The 11,499-nt window shown below is 37.6% G+C and overlaps 1 long non-coding RNA gene across 1 annotated transcript; it reads right to left on the reverse strand.

Moving 5' to 3' along the window:
• Positions 1–2,444: 2,444 nt before the first annotated feature.
• On the reverse strand, positions 2,445–4,090 carry LOC123482257. Its single transcript, XR_006657633.1, has 2 exons — positions 2,902–4,090; positions 2,445–2,841 (listed from the first exon to the last, which is right to left on the reverse strand). It is a non-coding gene; the product is annotated as an uncharacterized LOC123482257 (long non-coding RNA).
• Between the last annotated feature and the right edge of the window lie 7,409 nt (positions 4,091–11,499).

The raw sequence follows: 11,499 nt of genomic DNA on the forward strand, positions 1-11,499 counted from the left end.
GACCAAGATAACACTTTTAATTCACCTGTAATATATTTTTACTTGTAGCTGTACCTACCCGGGATTTTAATTGATCTATTCCTTTCTGATTTCAGTACACTCATTCTCTTTCATGTATTCCAACTATGCACATGAGCCATTCATGTTGGAAACAGTAGTGACTGTCTTTCTTTCTGTCCTTGCACAGAAAGACAGATTTAACAACCACATGCAGCCAAATGGTTACTGTGTCATAAACTCATTTACTCTAGAAGGCTATTGACTGTTTGTACTCTTCTGTTTTGGTTCTAACTTTCGACTTCTGTGCATACTTTACTCTGTCATTTCTGACGTCTGTGCATACTTTACACGGTCATTTCTGACGTCTGTGCATACTTTACTCTGTCATTTCTGACGTCTGTGCATACTTTACACGGTCATTTCTGACGTCTGTGCATACTTTACTCTGTCATTTCTGACGTCTGTGCATACTTTACTCTGTCATTTCTGACATCTGTGCATACTTTACTCTGTCATTTCTGACGTCTGTGCATACTTTACTCTGTCATTTCTGACATCTGTGCATACTTTACACTGTCATTTCTGACATCTGTGCATACTTTACTCTGTCATTTATTTTCATAGAAAAGCAATATACCTGTAGGTGGTTGAGTAGAATTTAGTAAAGTCACTTATCATTACAGCCCTGTAAGATACAGTATATGGATAAAGCATTAGGGAATGTTAGGAAATATGTTTTATAACTACGGTTTATGTTCTGTCATATGCATATTCAATCTGTATTGTGTTTAGTTTATGTATGTAAATATAAATAGTATATAATAACTCGATATAGCATAATGTTCTGGAACAATACATTTATTTACAAATATTTTCTGTGTAATGTACACATTATATGCTATATATTATGTAAACATATTGCATATATTTGGCCTTAATTCGAAGATTTTTTTTTAAATATATATACTTTTGATCATTTTCTCTTTTAAATATATGTGACTCTGTCACGTGTGTGAGTGCATGCTGCTCATTTCAACCAAGGGGATTCTTTGTCCGATAGCAAACTGCAGTACCAGTGAAAAGTTTGGACACACCTACTCATTCAAGGGTTTTTCTTTATTTTTACTATTTTCTACATTGTAGAATAATAGTGAAGACATCAAAACTATGAAATAACACATATGGAATCATGTAGTAACCAGAAAAGTGTTAAACAGCCTGGAGGTGTGTAATGATGGACTGTTGTTTCTCTTTGCTTATTTGAGCTGTTCTTGCCATAATATGGACTTGGTCTTTTACCAAATAGGGCTATCTTCTGTATACCCCCCTACCTTGTCACAACACAACAGATTGGCTCAAACGCATTAAGAAGGAAAGAAATTCCACAAATTAACATTTTAAGAAGGCACACCTGTTAATTGAAATGCATTCCAGGTGACTACCTCATGAAGCTGGTTGAGAGAATGCCAAGAGTGTGCAAAGCTGTCATCAAGGCAAAGGGTGGCTACTATGAAGAATCTCAAATATAAAATATATTTTGATTTGTTTAACGCTTTTATTAGTTTAACATGATTTATTTCATAGTTTTGATGTCTTCACTATTATTCTACAATGTAGAAAACAGTAAAAATAAAGAAAAACCCTGGAATGAGTAGGTGTGTCCAACCCCTTTGACTGGTACTATATATTAGACTATCTCTTCTGGTAGAGCAATGCAGTAGCCAATAGCCATTCAGCAATAGTCAGTTCCTGGTCACATGTCACTTTTACTGTTCAGTGACTGGCTAGCAGCTCAATACAGTCTTGCAGCTCTTTGTGAGGATATGACTGCATGGATACATCCCAAATATTGCCTTTTATAGTGCACTACTTGTAACCAGAGCCTTAAGCAATAAGGCAGTTCTTGACAAACCGGTGCGCCTGGCACCTACTACCATACCCCGTTCAAAGGCACTTAAATATTTTGTCTTGCCCATTCACCCTCTGAATGGCACACATACACAATCCATGTCTCAATTGTCTCAAAGCTTAAAAATCATTCTTTAACCTGTCTCCCCCCCTTCATCTACACTGATTGAAGTGGTTTTAACAAGTGACATCAATAAGGGATCATAGCTTTCACCTGGTCAGTTAATGTCATGTAAAGAGCAGGTGTTCTTAATGTTTTGTATACTCAGTGTATGTAAAAGTGTCTCGGTTCAATGTCACTCAATCATGACAAGTATAATCAGTCTTACGGCTCCTCCATGTCAGGTATTTTGTGGTTTTCAAAACAAAACAAAAATCCAGTTAAAACAGTCTTGTTACATTTGTTTTCTAAGTTATTTTATTTTACTCATTTCAGTTTGTCGATGTGATATGTTTGGTTGTAGGTGTACAGCAATAACTGGTTTTCCTGTGTCTGGTTACCTACCTGTCTGGTTACCTACCTGTCTGGTTACCTACCTGTCTGGTTACCTACCTGTCTGGTTACCTACCAGTCTGGTTACCTACCAGTCTGGTTACCTACCTGTCTGGTTACCTACCAGTCTGGTTACCTACCTGTCTAGTTACCTACCTGTCTAGTTACCTACCTGTCTGGTTACCTACCAGTCTGGTTACCTACCAGTCTGGTTACCTACCAGTCTGGTTACCTACCTGTCTGGTTACCTACCTGTCTGGTTACCTACCAGTCTGGTTACCTACCAGTCTGGTTACCTACCAGTCTGGTTACCTACCAGTCTGGTTACCTACCAGTCTGGTTACCTACCAGTCTGGTTACCTACCAGTCTGGTTACCTACCAGTCTGGTTACCTGCCAGTCTGGTTACCTGCCAGTCTGGTTACCTGCCAGTCTGGTTACCTGCCAGTCTGGTTACCTGCCTGTCTGGTTACCTGTCTGGTTACCTACCAGTCTGGTTACCTACCTGTCTGGTTACCTACCTGTCTGGTTACCTACCTGTCTGGTTTTCCTGTGTCTGGTTACCTACCTGTCTGGTTACCTACCTGTCTGGTTACCTACCTGTCTGGATGTAAAGTGTCAGGTTATGTGTATCAAATAACACAAACCCTCCCCCCTCTGTTGATGATTGGTCTTCAACCCTCCACCCACTGTTGATGATTGGTCTTCATCAGAACACACACCATCAAATCAGGATACACAAGTCACTCTCTGTAGAAATGGGATCATGAAAGGGATTTTTGTACCAGTTGTTTTACTCAATAACATCATTGTCATATTGCATGTAGTCTAAGTTATATATTGTTTTCTTTAAACTCTTAGAAAAAATAAGAAACATACTAATGACTGTTCATTGTTTCATTTTTAATAATAATCTTTGTTAAATAATGATTACATTTTAAAAAAAATGAAAACCCAAACAGCTGTTTCTGTGTGTTTAGTACCCCTCAGCACATTTGACCCCTTATTCTCTCTGTACTGCACTACTCTGGTCAGATAGGGCTCTGGTCAAAGGTAGTGCACTACAGATGTCGGATCCTAATCTGACCCATTTCGTCGCAGGAAGAAAATAATCCTGCAGCAGGAGTATTTGAATAAATATTTTAAATGTATAACTGCCGCCCAGGGGGCAGCTAGAAGCGGTGTTTTGTAGGCTATACAATGCAGTACCATACCTAGGAGGTTATGATTTGGAGAAGGCTCTGCAAACCAACCCGACCTCATACCGTCAAGTATTTTCATGACTTGCTAGAGCATTGCGAACGAGCATTGTGAACTGCCGTAAGGCAAGTGGTCTGAGCAGAACACTTCAGCTGTGAGCATCATGAGTTCACGCCCAGTGCTGGACAATCTTTTTTTGACACTTTGTATGAATGGAAACAAATGTTGGTGTAGCATACTGTTATTATTTAACCAATCCAAAAGGGACCTACCTACCTCAGTAGGAAGCACTTTTCCAGTAGGTTACTGCCTTTTGGGGACGGGATTCGAAGGCTGCATCACGTGACAACACATTCCACCAATTAGCCCCTTAGTGGTGGTGAGGAGGAGGAGTCTACCGTGTCCGGAAACGACTTCACCATTCATTTTCTGGATTCAGGTTCACTCAAACATCATTTATTTTATTTATTTATTTAACCAGGTAAACCAGTTGAGAACAAGTTCTCATTTACAACTGCGACCTGGCCAAGATAAAGCAAAGCAGTGCGATTAAAAACAACAACACAGAGTTACATATGGAATAAACAAAACAAAGTCAAAAATACAACAGAAATATATTTACATTATATTTTGTTTTACTATTGACAGTTACAGCTGATTTCCGGATTGTATGGATTCACTCTCCTTAAATATTTGTCATCTGATGTATTCGTTTCAGTCTCTGAATTGTTTAATCAAACTTTTCGCCACCAGTTTCTCATATCGGGGCATAAAAACGACAATCTGTCCTGAATTAGCCTAAACTAGCTGGCTAGCTGAACTATGCTAGTTTTTCATCCTCTTTGTCAAACTTCATAAATACTGCATCCTCAACTTCAAAACTACTTTTGATAGTTATACAATCGTGTAACTGAGAAATTTGCTCGAAATAAACTTTTAAATGATTTATTGTTTTGTTTAATAGCCATGACTGGTTCGTAAGACAACGGTGGTGAATGATATGGGTTAGCTGTATGTTTCTGACTAGTCTTCAAACTGTGACAACGGGCAGCCTCCCCCGCTTGGCTCGATGGAATATATCATGAGTTTGTCAACAGAGCCAGATATGTCCAATCCTGTACCTCTAACTTTTTTTTTTTTTAAACTGACTATCGTATATGTTGATTAAATCGGACTTTATTAGTACAACTAAAACATTAAAAAAAAATACAACTGGTAGGGTTCAGGATAGGGACGTCCCAAGGATCCCGTCCACGGAGCTGCTCCTCCTCACAACTCTTATCGTCAGCAACTAGTGGCAGCAATTCAGTGAACAACTATCCCAAAAGGAAAATATCTGACACGAGCAGTGGCGGTTCTAGACACATTTTACTAGGGGGGCCAAGGAGGGGCCAGTGTTTAATCAGGGGGGCACACATAAAAAAACTGGCAACACATGATATTCAAAGATTATAAACTTTATTTTACTTTAAAATCATATGACATTTATTATAACACGTATTTTGTACAAGAGTGCAGATGCAAGAGAGATAGTGCCATAAAAATGAAAAAAAAAAAAAAAAAAAAAAAAAAGTACAGGGTACAAATACAGGGTTCATATTCAATGTGAACAAAACTCCAGGATACAACAAAGGGTACAACAATGTGCCATTTCCTATTTATGGAAGCCCCACTACTGTGGACAGTTGATTCCACATTTTGTTTTAAGAAAGAAAACTTTCTGAGTGATTTATAAACAAAACACACTACCCTGTATCCATTTAGGTAAAATAAACCAAATCAGAAAAGAAATTCAATTCAAAGAGGCTTTACTAGCATGACCATATTGACATACAGTATTGCTAAAGCACATAAACAGGGAAACGTGTTACACATTAACATCCAGTAGTCCAATAGGATGCAGACAATAAACATTAAGTTAACATTCGTTTAAAAGCAACAATCATGTCAACACAATGTAGCAATATGAACAACACTGATGGATATCAGCAACAACATGAAAACAAGAATATTACAGGTGTCTGTGTGTGTGTGTGTGTCTGTGTCTTTGTGTACTTCACTGTCAGTTGATGAGCAGGTGTACAAAAAAGGCTTTACAACATATATGGGCAAGTCCATTTAGGACAGCACATTTCCACCATAGTTCACATTAGGAAAAAATGACAGCATGAATGCTCACTAAACAAACATATACTACATATACCTTTTTATACAAATTTTTTTTCAGTAATTTTTTAAGAGTGAAAGGGAAGTAAGCAATCGCTCATCATAGGATCATACATATTTCAGTTACAATATTAGTTACAATATTAGTGTTAGTTAGATCATCATGTCAAAGCTGGACCTGCAAAGTCTGAACGACACAAGTGTGCAATGATTGGAGTGATTTTGTTTCTTTTTTTCTTGCTTTGCTTGTTTTCAAAAGGAAAAATCATAGTTGGTAAAAAATAAAATAAACTTTCGTTGAAAGGTATCACACTGTATAATTTACAAATATCTAAAGAGGTTTAGTGGATGCCATAAAACATCTGTGGAGCTTGAAGATTTGTAGTACATAGATGTTTGGCAGAGATAATTCAAAAGAATAAAATCATAAACTCTATCTAACTTTTTTTGTTTGCTGGGGCAAAAAATGACTTTATGTCCCTTCCTCGTTTCATGATAACTATTAGAAGAAGAAAAAACGTAGGGGCATGCATTACATTTTGTTACCTAACCATCCCTCCCTACTTAACACTGGCAGATAACCTGTTGATTACTTTACTAAAAATGTATTTGTTATCGCGATGCAACAGCCAAGACGGATGAAGTTACGTGGTTAACATCACAACATTGTGTAGACCTAGCAAGGATAGCCTACTAACATTTGGATATTTGCTTCTGCTTCGATGAGTTTGCTTAGATATGATTACATTTCTAAACAAATCGAGACCAGACATTTAAAAACTTGATTTGATTAACGTGTGAGGAACAAAAGGAACATGTAGGCTATGTGCAAGAACAACAAGTCACTTATGATATTAAATCGTTTTGCTTACCTTCGACCTTCGGGTGCGCCACTCTAATTTACCCGTGTAGAACGTTGCCGTGTAGAGCGTTGCATTAGTTCCGCTTTTGGCGCTCGCGTGTAAAATAGTTATAAATTCATAATTTTTTATTTGGTCAGCACGGGGGGGCCACAGGGGTGGCCAGGGACATTTCCAGGGAGGCACGGGCCTCCCCCGGCCTCCGTGTAAAACCACCACTGGACACGAGTAACAAGTAAACAAATAACATAGTCGATCTCCTTAGTACCTGTTAACGAATGAAGTTGACACCAACCAGAATAATGATCCTACGGTATAGGGTCCTCCTCTCACGTATTGCTGGTCTGCTGCTCCACCGTTGTGGACATGACAGGTAAGCTTGCATGCATGATATATATAATACAGGCTAAGATTTTTTGAGATAGCTATTTTACTGACTGTTTAAGAACAATTAATGGCCAGAATAGTGGTGTTTCACAGTGAAGCTAATATTGCGTTAGAGCTGCTGTTTTTTCTTCTAATGAGTTGGCGTGCACTGTGAATAATTAATACAAATATCACACCTTTGCATATTGTTAAAGTTGAGTCATTTAGCAGACGCTCTTGTGCATACATTTTCATACCCCCCTCCCCCCGGGAAACGAACCCACAACTCTGGCGTTGCAAGCACCATGCTCTACAAACTTCAACAAGATAACATGGTTTTATATTCGTTAATAACTAATATTGAAAGGTGGTATGATGCAATCTAACTAGATAAGGCCTAGGCTACATAATCCTAATGTAAACTAAATGCAATGGATACAAAACAAATACTGGTATGTGATAAATTATCATTTTTCCAATATAATGATATAAATGCATATCAAACTGGAATATATATTCAATTAAATGAATACAGCATTGTAATATTATTTATACCTTTCTCTCTCCTGGCAGGGGATTAGACAGATGATCTGCATTCACTAGATGCCCAAGCCTCAAAAACCAGAAACACGTGGAGATATCAACACTTGTAATTTTGAATAAATATTACAATTTATTAGTTTTCCTGTATCTGTGCATGAGTCTTTAAAACACAGTCCATTGTACAAAATATGTACAGTGCCTTCAGAAAGTATTCACACCCCTTTAATTTTCCCACACTTTGTTGTGTTACAGCCTGCCTGCATTTACTGGCCTACACACAATACCCCATAATGTCAAAGTGGAATTATGTTTTTAGACATTTTAAAACATTTAATAAAAATGAAAAGTTGAAATTGTCTTGCGTCAATAAGTATTCAACCCCTTTGTGATGGTAAACCTAAATAAGTTCAGGAGTAAAAATGTACTTAACAAATCACATAATAAGTTGCAAGGACTCACTCTGTGTGCAATAGTAGTGTTTAACATGATTTTTTAAATGACTACCTCATCTCTGTACCCCACACATACAATTATCTGTAAGGTCCCTCAGTCGAGCTGTGAATTTCAAACACATTCAACCACTAAGACCAGGGAGATTTTTCAATGCCTCGCAAAGAAGGGCACCTATTGGTAGATGGGTACACACAGTCACTATAAAGATACAGGCGTCCTTCCTAACTCAGCTGCCGGAGAGGAAGGAAACCGCTCAGGGATTTCACCATGAGGCCAACGGTGACTTTAAAACAGTTACAGAGTTTAATGGCTGTGATAAGAGAAAACTGAGGATGGATCAACAGCATTGTAGATACTCCACAACACTAACTAAAATGACAGTGAAAAGAAGGAAGCCTGTACAAAACATTCATTATGTTTGCAATAAGGCACGAAAGTAAAACGGCAAGAAATGTCCTGAATACAAAAGCGTTAGGTTTGGGGCAAATCCAACACATCACTGAGTAACACTCTTCCTATTTTCAAGTGTAATAGTGTTGCTTCCGTCCCTTTCCTCGCCCCCAACCTGGGCTTGAACCAGGGACCCTCTGCACACATCGACAACAGTCACCCTCGAAGCACCGTTACCCGTCGCGCCACAAAAGCGGCGGTCCTTGCAGAGCAAAGGGAAACAACTGCTTCAAGGTCTCAGAGCGAGTGACATCACCGATTGAAACGCTACTAGCACTGGTTACACAATACATATTTTTTTACATTTTAGTCATTTTTAGCAGACGCTCTTTTCCAGAGCGACTTACAGTTAGTGCATACATGCTCTACCAACTGAGCTACACGGGACAATCATGGTGGTGGCTGCATCATGTTATAGGTATGCTTGTCATCGGCAAAGACCAGGGAGTTTTTTTTGCATAAAAATAAATGGAATAGAGCGAAGCACAGTCAAAATCCAAGAGGAAAACCTGGTTCAGTCTGCTTTCCAACAGACACCGGGAGACAAATTCACCTTTCAGCAGGACAACAGCCTAAAACAACAAGGCTAAATATACACTGGAGTTGCTTACCAAGACGACGTTGAATGTTCCTGAGTGGCCTAGTTACAGTTTTGACATAAATCAGCTTGAAAATCTATGGCAAGACTTGGAAATGGCTGTCTAGCGTTGATCAACAACCAATTTGACAGAGCTTGAAGAATTAAAAAAAGAATAATGTGCAAATATTGTAAAATTCAGGTGTGCAATGATCTTAAGAGAGTTACCCAGAAAGACTCACAGCTGTAATCGCTGCCAAAGGTGATTCTAACATGTATTGACTCAGGGGTGTGAATAGTTATGTAAATTATATATTTCTGTATTTCATTTTTCAATACATTTGCAAAAATGTCTAAAAACATGTTTTCACTTTGTCATTATGGGTTATTGTGTGTAACATGACAAAATGTGGAATAAGTGAATGGGTATGAATACTTTCTGAAGACACTGTATATCCATTTTCAGAAATATTGGTAAATTAGCTTTTTACTGTTGAAAGAAATTCTGAAAGAGATTGGTGTGTTTTTTCACCATCTAATCATGACATGGGGTTGGTTCGTTAATGATAGACTTGTATTTGTTTAATATCTATCGCTTGATGGTTTCATTTCAGAGAGACAAATAATCACGTTTTTTTGCTAAATGCTATATGTCCGCCTCACTCTCAGAGAAATAAGTAGTACTGCTAGGTTTTACACAGTGAAATGTAACTGTACAAATGATACATTTGTGATATAAATATACAATTTAATGAAATTCAATACAATAATATGAGATCTGTATGTAAAACATTTAAACTTTAGTCATTTAGCAGATGCTCTTATCCAGAGCGACTTACAGTTAGTGCATTCATAATAATAATATGCCATTTAGCAGATGCTCTTATCCAGAGCGACTTACAGTTAGTGCATTCATAATAATAATATGCCATTTAGCAGATGCTCTTATCCAGAGCGACTTACAGTAAGTGCATTCATAATAATAATATGCCATTTAGCAGATGCTCTTATCCAGAGCGACTTACAGTAAGTGCATTCATAATAATAATATGCCATTTAGCAGATGCTCTTATCCAGAGCGACTTACAGTTAGTGCATTCATAATAATAATATGCCATTTAGCAGATGCTCTTATCCAGAGCGACTTACAGTAAGTGCATTCATAATAATAATATGCCATTTAGCAGATGCTCTTATCCAGAGCGACTTACAGTCAGTGCATTCATAATAATAATATGCCATTTAACAGATGCTCTTATCCAGAGCGACTTACAGTTAGTGCATTCATAATAATAATATGCCATTTAGCAGATGCTCTTATCCAGAGCGACTTACAGTAAGTGCATTCATAATAATAATATGCCATTTAGCAGATGCTCTTATCCAGAGCGACTTACAGTAAGTGCATTCATAATAATAATATGCCATTTAGCAGATGCTCTTATCCAGAGCGACTTACAGTAAGTGCATTCATAATAATAATATGCCATTTAGCAGATGCTCTTATCCAGAGCGACTTACAGTTAGTGCATTCATAATAATAATATGCCATTTAGCAGATGCTCTTATCCAGAGCGACTTACAGTTAGTGCATTCATAATAATAATATGCCATTTAGCAGATGCTCTTATCCAGAGCGACTTACAGTAAGTGCATTCATAATAATAATATGCCATTTAGCAGATGCTCTTATCCAGAGCGACTTACAGTTAGTGCATTCATAATAATAATATGCCATTTAGCAGATGCTCTTATCCAGAGCGACTTACAGTAAGTGCATTCATAATAATAATATGCCATTTAGCAGATGCTCTTATCCAGAGCGACTTACAGTAAGTGCATTCATAATAATAATATGCCATTTAGCAGACGCTCTTATCCAGAGCGACTTACAGTAAGTGCATTCATAATAATAATATGCCATTTAGCAGACGCTCTTATCCAGAGCGACTTACAGTAAGTGCATTCATAATAATAATATGCCATTTAGCAGACGCTCTTATCCAGAGCGACTTACAGTAAGTGCATTCATAATAATAATATGCCATTTAGCAGACGCTCTTATCCAGAGCGACTTACAGTAAGTGCATTCATAATAATAATATGCCATTTAGCAGATGCTCTTATCCAGAGCGACTTACAGTAAGTGCATTCATAAAAATAATATGCCATTTAGCAGACGCTTTTATCCAAAGCGACTTACAGTCATGCGTGCATACATTTTTGTGTATGGGTGGTCCCGGGGGATCGAACCCACTACCCTGGCGTTACAAGCGCCGTGCTCTACCAGCTGAGCTAATCTTAAGATAGCTAGATGAGACAACCACATATCACAGTCAAATATACAGGATATGAACATTCCATTCAGCTTAACAATGGATATAAAGCAATTTGCACACACAAAAAAAAAAACATTTTCATACACATATCACAGTCAATATTATTAAAAAAAAAAACATTTTCATACACATATCACAGTCAATA

Source organism: Coregonus clupeaformis, chromosome 30 (genome assembly GCF_020615455.1).
Source record: "Coregonus clupeaformis isolate EN_2021a chromosome 30, ASM2061545v1, whole genome shotgun sequence".
Classification (NCBI taxonomy): Eukaryota; Metazoa; Chordata; class Actinopteri; order Salmoniformes; family Salmonidae; genus Coregonus; species Coregonus clupeaformis.